Source organism: Pteropus medius, unplaced genomic scaffold (assembly GCF_902729225.1).
Source record: "Pteropus medius unplaced genomic scaffold, Ma_sr-lr_union100, whole genome shotgun sequence".
Taxonomy (NCBI): domain Eukaryota; kingdom Metazoa; phylum Chordata; class Mammalia; order Chiroptera; family Pteropodidae; genus Pteropus; species Pteropus medius.
This window is the reverse complement of record NW_024349804.1, coordinates 6,750-23,801: the sequence shown is the minus strand read 5'-3', so window position 1 is coordinate 23,801 and position 17,052 is coordinate 6,750. Positions and strand designations below refer to the sequence as shown.

General features: G+C 46.9%; 1 long non-coding RNA gene across 1 annotated transcript; it reads right to left on the bottom strand.

Moving 5' to 3' along the window:
- Positions 1–727: 727 nt before the first annotated feature.
- LOC120582764 (uncharacterized) lies at positions 728–13,613 on the bottom strand. The gene is made up of 3 exons (XR_005647635.1): positions 13,388–13,613; positions 7,255–7,413; positions 728–1,979 (listed from the first exon to the last, which is right to left on the bottom strand). It is a non-coding gene; the product is annotated as an uncharacterized LOC120582764 (long non-coding RNA).
- Between the last annotated feature and the right edge of the window lie 3,439 nt (positions 13,614–17,052).

Genomic DNA, 17,052 nt, shown 5'->3' with positions numbered 1-17,052 from the left:
GACCATTATTTATCCATTTTTTATTTCCCTCCCCTCCATGTCAGCATCTGGCAGGACTAGGCAGATAGTTTGGAGACAGTTGCTCACACTTAGTTGATCATAAGCATCACTTTGGGAATTTGTTTTAGAAATACAGATTCTCTGGCTCATCTCCTGGAGATTCTGACACTAGGTTTGGGGTAAGATGCTGGGATCTTATTTTTAAAAGCACCGCGATGTAGGCTTTTGTTGAGGCAAGATTGGAAAATACAGATAGGGAGCATATTAACAAACCCCAAATCGAGACACATATCTGACAAGCTGAAGTGTTTTTATGAGAAAAATACAGGATATTTTAAATATATATTGGTTAGAAATTCCAAGGCAGGAGGTTCTCCTGCACTGGGTGATGTGCCCCCACACCCGCCTCCTCTTTTGAAGGTTATAGAGCTCGATGGAACTTTGGACATATATTTAACCTCTCGGAACCTCAGTTTCCTCATCCATCAAATGGGAATAATAAGAGGAGCCACTTCCCAGGATTGTGTCAGAATTAAACAAGATATTGTACATGAAGCGCCCAGCTCTGGGCCTGACACCGAGTACACATCTGTTACATACTTGTGACGAGTACTAGTGGATGTCATATTACCAAAGCTGGGGAATCTGCCAGTTTGTAGGTTAGAGGAAATGCTATGTTGGTGGGGTGCGTTCTCCGTTCCTTTTGAGAAAGACCACTAGCAGGGACCTCTTAGTCCTAATGCGAATGCTTGCCCACCACTGGGAGGAGTGGGCAGGGAGCCTCCACAGCAGGAAGTAACTGAAACGCAGATTGAGCAGTTAAGTGTTCTATTTATTATGCAATAAGAACATATGCACTTCTAATATCATGCTCCCAGTACTGCATCCTTGCTGAGTTTGAGAACCCTCTCCTCCCTTAATCCATATTTATGCAGCATAACAAGTGAAAATTATTATTTGTTTTGGGGAGTAGTGTATCTCCTTGTCCTGCCTTTGGTCACAGGAGATGGGAAGAACAGCTATGACCTGAGGGCAGAGAGCCTGGTCTTCTCTGCTTTTAATGTCAGAGGAAAAACTATGACCCAGGCCTAGCCTGGGCGAGGATGGTGTGGCCTCCATATGGTGTCATTTAAGACAGAAAAACCCAGGCTTTGGAAATGCATTGGCTGAGTCTTATATGAGTCAAGGTGATAAGACCACAGCCCACTGGCTGGGATGGAGTTTCTCTTGTAGTCAATAGGTCAGTTGGTCCATGGATCAGCGGGTCGATGGATCAATTGATCAACAGGGTTTCTCCTACAGGCAATAGATTCTCCTGTTACCAATCATTTGGAAAAGGACAGGGTCTTAGTTTAGACTGCAGGAAACTGTCCTCTCCTCTTAGGGACCGAAGAGCAGTTGGATCTGCACTGTGATGGGAAGTGCCATTCTCAGGGAGGTTCATGGTCACTGGCACCACTTTGGGAACAGTGGTGCCGTGGTCCCACGTCACCTGGAGTTCTACCGGGTTTGTGCTTCTGTTGCCCTAACTTTCAATAAAACCTCGCAGGGAGAATTTAGTGGTGGGAAGAATTTATCAGAGAATTGTCCTCTCTTGGACTATGGATCTCAGTAGCTACTGAGAGAGAAGCTGGTGGGAGGAACCAGAGAGGCCTTGCTGGAGGAGGTGGTGCTAGTCTGGATCATCACTGAGACAAATGCTTGTGGTTAGATTTGGTGTGGCACATGATTTGACACGTGCTCAGAAATGACAGGGTTCTTGTGGGTTCAGCCTGCCAGGAGAAAGGTTTGCCAGAGCCATCCTGGAGCCAAGCGGGGGCCTATGAGTGAGCAATGGGACTGCACTCAACCGAGTCTCAGCCTGAAAGGTGAGGGCAGCATCCCAGCTATTTCTTCCAAACTCTGAAGGAGTCGGTGGCTGGCAGCTCACATGAGGTCCCCCTAACATCTCTGGTCAGGAATGCAGCTTGCTGGGGATTCTGAAGCAAAGAAGTCATTGAGAAGGGGAGAAGCCATTAGCAGGTGGGACCATCAGCACGTACCCAGGAGCCATGGTCTGTCTTAGTGGATAATGGCCATCCCCTAGGCCGGCTCTGAGCTGAGCTTACTATAACTATGTGTAATTCAAAAATAATAAAATAAAATAAAAGATAAAGTAAAACAAAACAAAATATAAAATAAAGTAAAATAAAAAAATAAAAAATAAAATAAAGTAGAGCCCCGTCTGCACTCTAGCTGCAGCAACTAAAACCTGCCTTGTCTTTTCCTCAGTACTTACATGCCTACTGATAATGATAATTAGGTTATAATATATATTGAGCCCCATTGAGCTAAGTCACTGACCACAGTTTCTTTGACTCTCAGGTCATAATTTTTATTGCAGATATTTCCCTGAAGATTAGGTTATTCATTCATCTAAGTGAAGAATTTAAAGTGAGTGAAAATGGCCTCCTCTTCCCAGAGGTTTTATCATCCAGTAGGAGAAGTGTGCAGGTCAATGGAACCCAGAAGTTAACCTGAACTTCAGGTTTGTGTCTGCATGGGTTTCCTCTGCTTTTGCATACAGAAATCCCGTCCCTTTGGAGTTTCACACCAGACAAATATGTTTGTGAGCAATAGAGCTTTTACTGGAAACTGCAGAACGGCGCGGGGGAGGCACATGGTACCCATTACAGTCATCCGCTTAAACAATCCAACTGGATATTTCTGTTCTTTCAAGTTTCTCCTCCAATGTTCACATCCAGGAGCTGGTCATTCATCCCCCACCCGCCCCTCCCTTGGGGCAGCCCCCAGCCTTACTAGCTCCTTCCTCTGGGTCCCAGATTCTCTTACAGACTGTCTCTCTTCATCATGCAAAGCAACACAGCTGTCTCTCAGCTCCCCCACATCAGAATATTTCTTCTTCTATTTGCAAAACTAGACTCTAACAGCTTAGAAGTCAGGGTGGAAGCCATCGTGGGTGACTCGACCATGCCTTTTGAGGTCTTATCCCTCACCTCATCCCAACGGATTTACCAAATTATTTATTCTGTTGGTCTCCCCAAGAAGACTTTTGTAAGTAAAACTTTTCTCCACCTTCTTACAGCTACTTCTAATATTAACCATTTGAATTTTATGCAAGAGCAACAGGAAGAAGTGATACCTTATAATGAATGCGTGAAGGAAAGCTTCCTGGAGGAGGTGACATTTGAATGAAGCGCTGATGGAACTCTTTTGAGGATAGCTATTATTTTCACAACTAATGATTTAAAAATCCATTCATCCTTCTGATCTCTTAGCCCAATTCCTCAGGCCCCTGTTCCACCCCTGCATGCCATCCCCCACCCCATCCTGTCAGTCCCCTTGACCAGAGGATTTGAGTGAAGAAGTTAACCTGACTTCCTTTTTTAGTTTCTTATCAGGAAGGAACAAGAGACCAAGTTCCCACCTATTCATGGCATATGTGACAGGTAAAAAATATTGGTTCTATAGTTTTAATTGTTCCCCAAATCCTGCCTGTGTGTCATTGGTTACCCTGGTTTTTGTTTGGCAGAGATTCGTTGTTGTTGTTTTTCACATGCTTTGTTTGGATCTTGACTAATCTTGGCACTTAGATGTCCCCCTGGCCTCACAGAATAGGATGCTTGGAACTGCTCATCAGAACAAGCAAAAGGCTGCAGAGAAATTCCTCAGTAATTACTACAGTATTTTGTTCTTTGTGTCAAAATGCGTTAAGTGAGAGAATCCATTCATCTCTTACTATACTACGAGGAATGAGGCAATTTTTCTCATAAGATTCACAACTAACATAGATTGTCTTCTGGGCCTTCCTGCCACTTTTAACTATAATTGAAGTTCACCAAAAAACAAACAAACAAACAAACAAATAAACAAACCAAACTAAACCAAAACAAAACAAAAACTTCCTTTTGAGAAGATCATCCCCCAAAATTAAAAAAAAAAAAAAAGGAATAATAGTCCACTTGGAAGATGTAAAAAAATTAGTTTCACATGGCATTTTGAGAGGGGTGTGTGTGCACGTGTGTTTTATGACTCTTTCAGCTGCAAGATACAACAACCCTAACAAAAGTGGCTTAAACAAAATGAAGGTTTAGTTGTTCATATAACAGAAAAGTCCGGAGTAGACAGTCTTCAGTCATGACTGGCTCCAGGTGCTTGGAGGTCTTATCTTTCTGTATCACTCAGCTCTGCTCTTCTTGTCAGACGAGCATAGTGTCATTGTGACCACCAGCAGCTTCAGACTTCATCCTGCCAGCTTAACAACTCTGGAGCAATAAGCGTGCTTCTTTCCCGGTAGTCTTTGCCAAAGTCCCAGGCTTGTATCTCAGTAGCCTAAACTGGATTTTTGCATTCACCCCTAACCCAATTTTGGTGGCTTTGTTGGGCTGGGCCTTGATCACACACTCCTGCAGCAGGGCAAGTGAGGAGAAAGGGAAAAGACTGGGCAAGACCGAGAGATGCCCATGACAATGGAATGTCTACTTAACGGTGAACTAAGTAAAGGAAGACAGCTGGTAGGTGCTGGCAAGAAGCAAGAACAGGTCTGTCTATCCTGAGCGAATCTGCGTTGGCAAACCAGTTGCATTTACTATTGGTACAGATCCTAGAGACTTCTTTTTAAATTTCATCTGAGTTCCAGTAATTGCTGATGGTCACAGATGTCACTGTCAATCAGGGTTGCTGGTCTACCACGGGCAGCCCGGTAAGCAGGCAGCTGTCCATCAAGACTGAAGGAAAGAAGTTAGAAAGCCAAGGCAGAGAGAAGGGAACTTGGCCTGAGTGCTGCACCATGAAGGAAGGAGGGAAGGGAAGAAACCTCGGCAATTTGTTTTTAATATTTTGCTTGTTCTGGATACCATGAAAGCTGCAGATATTGGCTTCTGACTAATGAAAACAGAGAGGGAGCCAGGCTGGAAACCTGGCCATGTTTCCGTGCACAATTAGGTTTGTTTGTTTAGGTCTCTTTTTATTTGTTTTCAGATGACTCAGATAGGAATACTGCAGGCCTTTCAAAGCAAAGTGTCCTTATGTGTATTTTGGGTCTAGGGCTTCGCCAAGTGCAGAAAGCCTTGGCTCCCTGAGGTTATTTTCCTATTTGAGGGTTTTTCAAACTTTCAAGTGGAGCTGGAATGATGCCATTGTAAGCCAGGTTATTTTTCTTAGGAGACCCTAGCTTGGGGTTGCAGCGTGGATGGAGAGCACAAATATGTACACACTAAAGTCCCCAAATGGCGCATAAGGGCACCATTGTGCTGATCTCAGGCACCGCCTACCCCTGATGGTTTTACCATCCACACACTTCAGTCCTCTCTGGAAATTTCTTCATGAGCCTCCTTCTCTCCAGACGACCAAGCCCAAGACGGACTCTCCTTTCGTCTCTCTCTGTATCTGTCCATAAAGTGTTTAGCTCCCCAGACTTTCCTCTTCCACTGCTGTGGTTTGGAGTCTGAGGCCTTCTGTGAAATGCAGAGATATTTACAATCTGGGGAACTGCCAAGCCCCTGGCCTAGCTCCTGAGGAGAGTGACTCTAATGGGGATGGCCTGCTGCTGGCCAGTTGGCCCTGTGTCCGAGGCATTGGGAAGGGCCTCAGGAGGGGCTGAGCAGCCGCCTGTCTCTTCCTAGATGAGCAAGATGCAAACCAGGCAACAGCGGGACACTCCAGTGTCCCTTCTCGGAGGCTTCTTTCCAGTAGCCCTGCCTCTGTGTGATGAGTCAGTGGACAGAGACAGCCTGAAGTGGCTCTGGTTGCTTTCAAACACTAAGACGTACGGAGGCAGTGGCAGTGGGTTTTCCAAGCTCCTTCGAAGCTGGGTCCCAGCCAAAGAGTCTCTGACAGTCTCCCCGGCTCAGCCGCCCATGTTAAATGAACAAGACCAGCCAACGCGTTGGCGGAGAAGCACTTTCATACCTGAGTCGCCCCAGAAATTTCTGTAATCAAGATATTGTTGTTCGACGCTCCTCTCCTTCTGAATAGATCTATGAACTGTTCTGCTTTTAAGACTCTCCTCTTTGAGTGTTTGAAGGCTCCCGAACTTTTGGAAGAAAGATTTATTCTACCAAAATTCACACATTCCAGGACCCTCTTTTTCAAACCACTGTCTTCCAGAGCTGTATCTTGGAGTCAAACAAAATTCTGCTCCATCTCCTGCACATGTACAGCTAAAACTGCTGGTCATGACAGGTAGTAACAGGAACAGCGGCCCTGTGCTTTAGCAGACGCTGAGACGAGGAGTGGGTGCACACAGTTTAGTCGGTGGTGAATCCAGGAAGCATGTGAGGAGGGAGAGGAGAAGTAATTCTGGGCATCCGGAGCTCAGTCCTGCTGGGGGCCCCCTGAGAGACTATGTGGAATACGCTTTAGATTGTCCCACTGATGGGCGAGGGAGCGATCCCTTGTTCAGTTTGTTTTCGGGGTGTTAACTCCCTGGCGCTGCCAAGCACCCTTCCACAGCCAGAGGACGCTCTCAGTTGGAGAGAAGCACGAAGCCCTAGGCTGGCGTGGAACTCTCTGGAGACCCCTTTCGGGGTATGTTGAGGGGAAATGGGAGGGTGCCAGACATTGTACAGTATGCAATGTCTACTGTGTCCTAACATGACATAAGGAAGGGACCAGTCATCAGAAAGAGACTAGACCATTGTCACTCAACTCAGTGTACTAAGGCAGCGAAGTGGACTAATGATAATACCTCTTGGCACTAGTTGAAATGACAAGGGCTGAAAAGCAAAAGGTTTGGCCCAACCGCGTATCCACTTATTTAGCAAATATTTACAGATTGCCTATTTGCTTCAGGCTCTGTGCGAGGTGCTCAGGTACAGCAAGAAATGAGCCAGGCTCTGTCTCTGCCTCAGGAAGCCGCAGTCTAGTGAGGGATGTAGACAAGCAAGAGTTAATGACAAGGAGTCTGGCAGTAGGCTGCCTGAGAGCAGACAGAAAGGGCCCCTCATCTAGGCTGACAAGGTCAGCTGTCCCTTCCTTAACGAGGGAGGGGAAGAGTGTTCCAGTGAGAAGGAACAGAATGTGAGGATGCCTGGAGGCAGATGCACGAAGAGTCAGGGCTACTCTCTAGTAGGTGACGAGCGGGAACAGTGCCTGATAAAGCTGGAGGTCATCAAAAAACAGATCACATGGACCTTGACAGCCACATTACACTTAGTGTTCATGTTGTATAACAGAGCAATGAGAAATAGCTTATTATTATTACTATTATTTAATTACATTTACTTATTTGTTTCATTGCCTAACGAATCTCACCTCTTCCTTATGCATTCAACTTCTTTCTTCCTGAAGATCATCTTTTAGCAGCTTTTCATTGATGTCTGCGAGTGGTGAACTCTCTGAGCTGAGGAATCCAGTTTTCTTGGGCCCGAAGCTCATGCAATATTGGGCCCTCTTCAAGAAAAACAATGCAAGCTATGAAAACAAAATTAAGAATGAAAGTAAATACTGACAACAAGAAAAGAAATCTCAACAAACTTTAGAAAGCTGTCGAATAAAACAAACATTATAAAATTCCAGAAAAATAACATTTAAAAAACTAATTAACTATAATTTTTTCCAACTTTTCCTTATGCTGGTGGCGTTGAAATGACTATCGGCCTTTTGAGGATTTGACAAGGAGGAAGAAGAATCGATCTATATTTACTTTGGGTTTCACGGGATATACTAGGTGGTTTGCAGTCTTTTCTACGTATAGTCCAGTCATTGTTGGGTAAATAGGTTTTGGAATGGCTTCCAGAACTAGTCCTACCATCCACATGCTGCCTTGCTTGGCACACAGCATCAAAAGTTGGAGAGAGATGCAAAAAATCCTCCAATGCCCAGAACCAAAAATATGTGGATGATAGAGAAACAAGGTTTAAGATGTACAGAGCCATCTATAATTTTCTAGTCGGAGGAAAATCCTTCTGACTTCAGAAATGTAAAACTATAAGTGGTGGAATTCATTCTTATTCAATGCCTGGTCAAAACGGAAGTCATCCATCTTCTATCAAGAATATATTTGAGAATGCAATTATAAACACTGTATATTTATGGTTCAGAGGCGAAAGAAATTTCATAGAGGTTTTCTCAAAATTAACAAAAATTCTGAACATTTATGTGCTATTACAAAAAAAATAGTAAAGCTGAAAGAAAAATATCCTAGTTATCAATACTAGAAGACAAATTTGATTAAGCACGTGAGAGGGAAAACTATATTATCTTTCTATTTTGTCTATAGAAAATCATACTACAAAATCATCACATGAAGAGGCAATTAAAGAATATGTAGTTAAAAATGAAATAAGTCTAAATGCAATATGGTTTCCTGGATTGGATCCTGGGAAAGAGAAAGAGCATAAGTGAAACATTTAGTGAAACTGGTGAATAAATTAGTGGATATAATCACATAATTATTGATGATGCGCAAGTTCAAGGATGCCAGGATGCCACCGAAGCAGGTATTTGAATATTTGGATTTCCAAAGACCAACAATAAAGCTGGAGCTGAAGAGAAGATATTGGCCAAATATGGAGGCCAAAATTTAACTTTGTTGCATCCTTCGATAAAACCCAGCCCCCTACGACTAGGGCCCTTTCAAGGTCTAAGGATCACTCCCAGAGCTTCCATGATATTAACTCATGCGCTAACCACTCATGTGATAACCACTCTTGTTTTTAGCATCCTCTTTGTTTTCGACACGACGGCATTTATCTTTCTTTCTTACAAACCTGGCTATGCATTTAACTTTCTAGGTGTTTATACTGTGAGGGTTTCCAAGTTAGTTTAGCCCACCAAGTTGCTGGGCTGGTTTTCAGCAAAGAAGTGGCATGGTGAACGTGACAATATAGCAGGTAACTCTGGCTACAGTGTGGAGAATGGATGTAAGGTGTGGGGTAAAACAGAAGCAGGAATATCGGATGGAACACAACTGCAGAGATGACAAATGACAACTTGAATGACAGGAATTGGAGCAGAGAGGAAGAGAAGTGGATGGATTAAGACACTGTAGAGGTCAAAGGAACAGAACTTAGTGACAGTGTGGTTCCGATGGCAGAGAGCGTGGGAGGGGTCTAAGGTGTGCTCAGTGGCAGGTGGGGGCAGCTGGGTGAATGGTGCTGCCGTTTGTGGAAATAGGAAACAGAAGAGGAGGAGAAGGAGAAGCCCTGTGAGGAAAGATGAGTTCAGGGTTGAACACGCTGAGTTTTCGATGTCTGTGTGGCATCCGTGTGGACATAACCAATTCACAGTAGGACAAACAGGTCGGGAGAGAGATCTGGACACGTGCACTTGGGACTTGTAGTGGACGTGAATTCTGTGTAAAGTGCTTAGAATGGAGCCTGGTAATAGTAAGCACTGTGTGAGCGAGAGCTGCTGCTAATGGTCCCTGCGGTAAAGGAGACAGGCATCAATCACATAAACCAATGCGAACCTGCAACTCTGCTGAGCTGACCAAGAGAAACACGTGATGTTAGGAAGCCTGTAACAGGGGAATTTGACACAATCAGGGAGGGCTACTCCACAGGAAGTGACACTTGAACAGAGACCTGAAGAATTAATAGACGGAATTAGGCAACAAGGAAGAACATTCTAGGCTGAGAGTACAGCATGTGTAAAGCTCTGCGGAGAAAGGATTGCGGGCCCATGTAAGAAGCTGAACTGTTACAATGGCTAAAAAGTCCAGAGGAGTTATTATGGCTTAAGAAAGACATGTGCCGTCTCTGAGAGAATAGACTACACAAGGTACAACGTCTTCTTTTACGCCTCAGGTTCTGGAGTTCTGAGATCCATTTTTTTTTTCCCCCCAAGATAATACTGGGTGGTGCACTACATGTTCAGAGGAATTTCTCTAGTAACAAAGTATAGAAATAATCTTTGAAAATATAGTTTTTGTGACCCTTTTAACTTCTCATTTTTGTAAAAAGAATTCTACAACAGAGTTGCAAGAATGAAATAACAAACGCTCATAAATCTCCATTAATAGTCACCAGTGGTTAAAATTTTGCCATATTCGTTTTCTCCATCCTCTACTTATCTACCTATTAATTGATATTACCTATAACATTTCTATATAAATCTGATACATATCATTATTATTGCTGAACAATTCAAGAGTAGGTTACAGACACCATGACCTTTACCCTTAAACACTTCAGCACGCATTTCCTAGGAATGAGGATGCTCTTTCTCATGACCATGATGCGGTGACCTAGTTCAGGACTAGGTCTGTGATCCAGAGTCCTGTGACCTCTTTCAATAGAGAGGACCTTTGATAGCAAACCTATATCGACCACCTACTGTGTGCCAGGTGCTGTCTTCTGCACTGAGTATTTGGACTGGTATGAGAGACAAATGAATAAGCAAATATTTATACTGAAATGTGGAAAGAGCAATGGCGGAGGTAAACAGGAGTGCCAGGGGGACGTAAAGGAAGGAAATCTAGAGACTCACTGGCGGGACCTCCGTACTGCTGGGTACAGTACCCAACTCCAAAACTACATTCTCCAATTTGTCTTTTGAGAGAACAAAGATATATAAGCAGAAGTCATTGGTTGGAAGCTCTGGGAAAGCTTCCTAAAGCAGCCCGCTGGGAGGCACACACTGTGGCCCCTGACCCTTCTTCCTGCTGCTATAAATGTCATTGTGATAGCTAGAGCTGCAGCAGCCATGCAAGGACATTAAAAGTGGAAGGCAATGTTAGGAATGGTGGAGCAGAAAGGCAAAAGGATCCCGGGCCAGCATACTCGCCCTGAACTGCCTACTCCAGAGTCTTTAAGAGGGAGGAGTTAACTATCTCATTTCAGCCACCACTAATTGGGGTTCCTGTTACATGTAGCTATTCCTAACTGATAAATCGCCTAATCCAGTCTTGGAGATCCAGGGACAATTCCTGCGAGTCGCGAAGGTTAGTAGGAAATAAGTTGGGCAAAAGGATACGAGGAAGCTCCAGAGTGTAGATTTTAGCTTAAGAGCAGCAGAAGCCATTGAAAGAAATTGAGGAGAGTCTCAGTATTAAATTTTAGTTTTAGGAAGCAACAGAGTGAAAGTCATCTTGGTGAGAGCTGTATTGAAAGGAAGGAGAGACTGAAGTCAGGAAAACTAATAAGGGAGACAATGTGACATTCTATGCAAGGAATACTGTCCTGAAATAACGCTGCACAACAGTGCTAAAAAACAAGGCTCTAATGACGGCAAGACCTGGGACTCATCTGGGCTTTGCCACTTATTAGTTAAATGACCCTGACCAAATAACTTCTCAGTGCCTTGGTTCCTTCCTATGTCCATGAGATTGTAAAGAGAATTAAATGAGGCCACATGTGCTCAATGCTTAGAACAGTACCTGGCACATAATAAGCACCCACTAAGCTGCTGCCGAGTCCATGGCAGTGAAAGACAGATTCTAGGCAATAAGATAGACTAAGATGGAATCGACAGAACGCTGAGACCAGTTGGATGGTAGGAGGAGTGACTAAGAGAGATAAAGGAGTTTAAGATGTCTCCCAGATTTCTGTGGAAGAACCAGTTTGGGGAAAAAGACGATGAGCTCAGTTTGGGATCTGTGGAGTTGGTACTCCTGGCTGGCCGCATGGAGATGAGCAGTGTTCCCCTGCCTGGGCAGATAGGGAGCCTGCGAGGATCTGAGCCTGGAGAGGGACTGGTGTGCAGCTGGGTCCCCCAAGTGATGAGATCACAGCCCTTAGCTGAGGGCGCAGCACGAAAAGACGAGAAGGCCAAGAGGGAGCCCTGTGTCTGGTGCTGAAGGGCAAAAAGGAGCCATCAGGGAAACTGAGGAGAACTGAGTTCAAGGTCATAGGAAATGCAGAGGGAGGTTCGAAACTCAGGGCGGGGTGGGGGGGGGTGGGGAGGAAGAATTTACAGAAAAGAATAGTCAGTAGCACCACACGCTGCAGGGCCGTCAAGGTCTGAGGAAAGAGCACCCGGTTGCGGGGGCAAAGAGGTCCTTAGGGACCTCAGGGTTGACTGAGGGTCATCAGGATGATCGTAACTCTGGGTGATGCAGGGCTCCCGGCTCAGAGGAGAAGCAGAGGAGAATTACAGGTGGGAGAAGGTCTGTACGAAGGCAAGGAGGGTGTTATTAGCAGTAGTGGGAGCTAATAAGGAGACGAAGGAAGGCAAGTAAAATGCTGGAAAGAGACGTAGGAAAATGAGAAGTGCAAACTTGATGTCCACGAGAGGACCCAGAGGTGAGCTGTGGACGGAGAAGGGCGGAGAGAGAGTGCGGTGTTGCGGGGGGAAGGGGTAGATGGAGAAGGGGAACAAAAATGAACCCATTTACTGAGCACCCACTCTGGGCCAGGCACCGGGCCAGGCCTTGGCAAGCATCCTCAGTGTCCTCCTGTCTCACCAGTGAGAACCTACGGTTCAGGGCACTGGAGGACCTGGCTGGGGTTTTAAACCGCCTGTCTGAACTCACAGTGGCACCCTTAATTGCCAAGTGTCACCACGTGAGGGACAAAACAGTAGAACCCGGGAAGCAGACACAAGGATGCTTTCCTAAGGGGGAGGATACATCGAAGTGATTTTGAGCGCAGATGCAGAGGAGGAGCCGGTTGGAGCGGCAGAGTCAGGCACCTAGGAGGGGTTCGCCAGAAAGTTCGCCCTACCCCACCCCACCCCTCCTCACCCCACCCCACCCTATCCTTACCCAGGACCTAAGAATCCAGCTTGTGACTGATGTCCCCCTGCCCACACCCCAGCCCTGAGGGTCCCGGCCAAGCAACTCCCGCAAAAAGGGCCTGCGAGGGTTCCCCAGCAGGGGGCAGCAGCGCCCCGCGGAAAGCCGGCTCCTTTGCCCAGGCCTCGGAGCGGAGCAGGGGCGCTGCTGCCTCCTGCGGAAGGAGGGTCCTGGGGGACCCGGCTGGGGAAGCCCCGCTTGGGTGGATGTGCCCTCCCAACACCCCCGCAGGCCTGCTGCGTCGTCTGCTGCCGCGTGAGGTTCGGAACATTCTTCCTAGTTCTTGCGCCCTTGGTAACCTCCCCAAGCAATGCACCTGAATGTCTGTCTGCACAGGGCGGCGGCTCCGTAAACAGGCGTTACTCGTTAGTGTTCACCTCCTCCACTGTCTCCCTCCCACGCTCCTCTCTCTGCCCTCCTCTGTGCCTGGAAGCTCACCCTGGGGGTTTTCCCCACAAGTTTTCAGCCCATCCGCACTGGGTGTTCTGGCGTCCCGACACCCCTGTGGAACATTTTCCGCCCTCTGAGCACAGCACAGAGACCCCGGCCCAGCTTTGGCTCCATTCATGGACATCGCACCAACACCTTCCGTCTTCCTAAGTCTCTTTCTAGCACCTTACTTTCTCATTTCTTCTATTTTCTTCTCCTTATTAGCTCCCAGTACCGAACAACTCGGCTTTTTACCTGGCCAGCCCCACTTCTGGCTCCTACCTTGTGGAGCAAGATCCCACCTCTTCCTCAGGCCCTTCTCCACAAGGCCTGGCTACTCTGCAGGACACCTGATGTCCTTCGGCTCTGCCAGGAAGGCCCAAGTCCGCCTTGTAGGAACAGCCACAGAGGGCTTCCTTACAGCCTCCCTTACCCAGGCCCTAAGAATCCAGCTTGTGACTGATGTCTCAACAGCTCGGAGTAGCCAGGTTGCACAAACATAACTCACCACATATCGGATGTGAAGGGAACATAGAGTATCATTATTTTGCTTAGTACTAATCTGGGCTTTCTCCTCTGAGCCCCACCCACTAGTTAGTGGGTTGGGGAGGATAAACTAAATGTCCAATCCAGTTAAAGTTTGAGCCGATATTTTAAACCTTCAGATAAAGTTTGGTCTTTAAGAAAAACACCCAGTGTCTCTGATATGTCTGTTCCCTCTGCCTCTCACCCTACAGGCCTGGGCCGAAAGCACTTTTCCCATCATGGCACTGGGGGTACTGGGTTCTTTGGTCCCACAAAGGCCCTTGGATGTGTGCTGTCCACTGGTCTTTGGAGAAAAGTCCTTATTTTGCCTGGGTCATGTTTGACCTCCTGGCCTCCAGTACTGAAGGTGTGGCCCGTTCTTCCAGCCAGGGCAGTGCTCCTGGTGACAATTTGGTGACTCAGCCTCAGCTAGGCCACAGGCCTCGCTCTTTCCATTGGTTCTCCAGTCTGTTAGCTGGAAGTCCACCCCTTAGATAGGACTGGGAGGTCACTTCTCTCCAAACAGCAGGCCCTTTGGTGGGCCCCTTGGTTCCCCACTCAGTGTCTGCACGTCATGGGGCGAGGCTGGCCCAGGAAAGCTGAACTTCAGACCTCTCCCGGGCTGAGCCCCTTTTCTGTGGCTGTGCTCTGGCTTTTGATGGGGCAGCATGTGAAGTGGCTTCCCCTCAGAGTCACCAAGGGTGACACTCACTTCTCTAACACCTTCCCTCTATAGGCTCAGAGATGCGCACAGTAGGGCAGTTCTGCTGATTGCCTGGCTTTTCCCAGCCTGTCCACTTCTTCCTCTTTTTTTAAGATTCTCAGGTACAGAAAGGGATGAGCTTTGTCTTTACTTCTATGTCTTCCTTTCTGATTCCCATGAGCCCTAAACGACTGGCTTCAGTCTCTTACTCTGTATATTGGAGAACTCTGTGCTTTAGGTTTAGTCTTGATGTACTAGAGAAAGAGTAAAAAGAATTTTGAAAATCCCTTCTCCAGGTAATGGTCTGGCTTGTAAGTCTGGGACTTTCTCCTAATCCTGTTTTATGACCAAAGCGGAACATTCCCGGGGTTTCTCCTTTGGACTTCCTTCCTTAATCAGTATGAACCCATACACACAGATCCCCGTCTCCCCTGACTCCTCCGCACCGCACTCGTGGTCATCTCTCCTCCTACAGGCAGGCGGACACCTAGGGTGAGCCCAGGAGAGCAGGACGCAGAAGAGAAGAGCATATTAGTGCCTTAAAGTGGATCCCCCTTCCCTCTCCTGCAGCCTAAAAACTTTTCACATCTGATCCGAGTCGCTTAGCTTTCCTCATTCTCTTTCTGTTCTGTGAACCCCCAGGTCTCCATCCCTTTCTCTTGCTTTCCCAAAGAAGCTGTCAGCAGCCTCACTCCTCCAAGATACCAGGTCGAGACACCTGGGCTCTACCTGCTCTCACCACGGTGAGCATACCCCAGTCCCCACTGCAGCCTCGCCGCCCATCCTGCACCTTCGGGTAAAGCCCAGACCTGTTACCATTCCTTTGATGTTCAGATGCCTTTCCCGCTTCCATGCCATTTCACACGCTCTGCCCCCTGCCTGAACTTTCCATCACCTGGCTCTTTTCTAAGGCTCATCTCACTGTCATGTCCCATGTGAAGCCTTTCTTGACTTTTCTAAGTCCTCGTGATTTCTCCCTCTGAGGGCCTGAACCACTTCGAATCCCTCACGTCCTGCCCCGTACTTACAGCTATGTTTGTGTTTCTCTCCCCGCGGCACTGAAATCTCTCTGAAGACAGGAATGGTATATCGCTCAGCTACCTATCTTCCCCAGGGCTATCAGTTAAATTAAATTGAGTGTGATTATCTACAGGAATAGCCCTAGAGCAAATTTTAAAGTAGGTACAAACACATGAACTCACGCAAATGGTTTCATTTCTTTGGCCTTGATTTCCTCGTTTGTTAAACAGTCGAGTTGGTTTCCATGATGTCGTAGATTCTCTCCATCTTTGACTCCATGATTCTACCCATGCTCTCCTGTGACTTGGATGCGCATATGCATGTGTGTGTGCGTGCATGCGCGCGTGTGTGTGGGGGGGTGGGCAGGGTCACTGATCGGGGAGGCCAAGTGGAGTATTAGAATGGCCCAGACTTTATGTTAGCAAAACCTTGAGATCAAGGCTCGGGCACTCACCTGCTGGGTGACGGGCATGCTACCTTCTCTGAGTTAAATGGAAAACGAGGAGAATCATTCATCCACTCAATAAACGTTGACTGAGTGCCTACTTCGCGTAGGCAATGGGTTGGTAGCTGGAGTAAATGGAGTAAATGTAACATGTCCCCTCTCTGTAGGAGACCAGGGTCCATTAGAAGGAGGCAAAGCTGCAAACAAGTAAGTGTAATCAAGTGTAGAAGTTCTCTGTGGGAGAATGTCCAGGACACAGTGGGGACATAGAAAAGGGAGAAACAGATAACAGACTCCAGAGATGATCTGGCTGGGAGAGGGACAAGGAGGGCTTGCCTGGGGACATGAGATAAGAAGGGAACGCTCCTGGAACTTTGGGGTGGAGAGAGAGAGAAGTGGTGTCAGGCCCGTAATTGTCATCATGAGCCTTCTCTGACCCAGATTGATGAGACCTAGGAATCTTGGCTCCTGAATACATTTCTCAAGAGGTGGTCACAGCTGACATTTAGACTGCTGGCCTGGGTCCCTAACCTGTTGGTTTCGCTCCAGGGTCCAGTCCCTTTCCTTGTGGCCGATGAGTCATCTCCAGACCTGAGGTGGCCTCTGAATCCTCTGCTCCGCAGCGGCCTTTGCTCAGCTATTTTCCAGGGAAGAGCCACGCTTGACAAAAGGTAACTAGTTCCATAAGAAGTGACCCCTCTTCAAACCCATCTCTTTACTGGGTCCAGGGGAGATATTTTCTGGCACAGAATTCACAGGAGTTTCTACCAAGGGACAGTCTGAAAAAGCAGCAATAGCTGGAGGAAGCTGTTCAACGCCATCCATTTTGACACTTGGCAGGATTAGCAATGCACCTCTTCCCTGAGAGAGTGGGAAAGCTTCCAGAATTAGTCCGCCGGCAGAAAGGGAGGTTGAGCAAACAGGCATATTGTTTTCTCATAGCTGTCTCTCTTGTTAATGTTTGGTCGGCCAGCCGTGCATTTTTGGAGTGTTACATAGGCTTACGCTCAGCCTTCATCAGAGAACAATTAGGATGAGTGTGGGGAGAGGCCAGAGGGTCAGGGACAACAGATGGGCCTCCACTTAAGCAGGTTACAAGTTCATTGCTCCAGAGGAAGAAGACCCATCTCTGGTGGGGGGAGCGAGGCGTTGGGTTGAAAGAGGCAGAATGGAAAGACGGCAGAGGGCCTCTCCTTTCTGAAGTATCCCTTTGGGACGAGTCTCTGTATCTTGGGCAGATGATTTAGTTTTCCA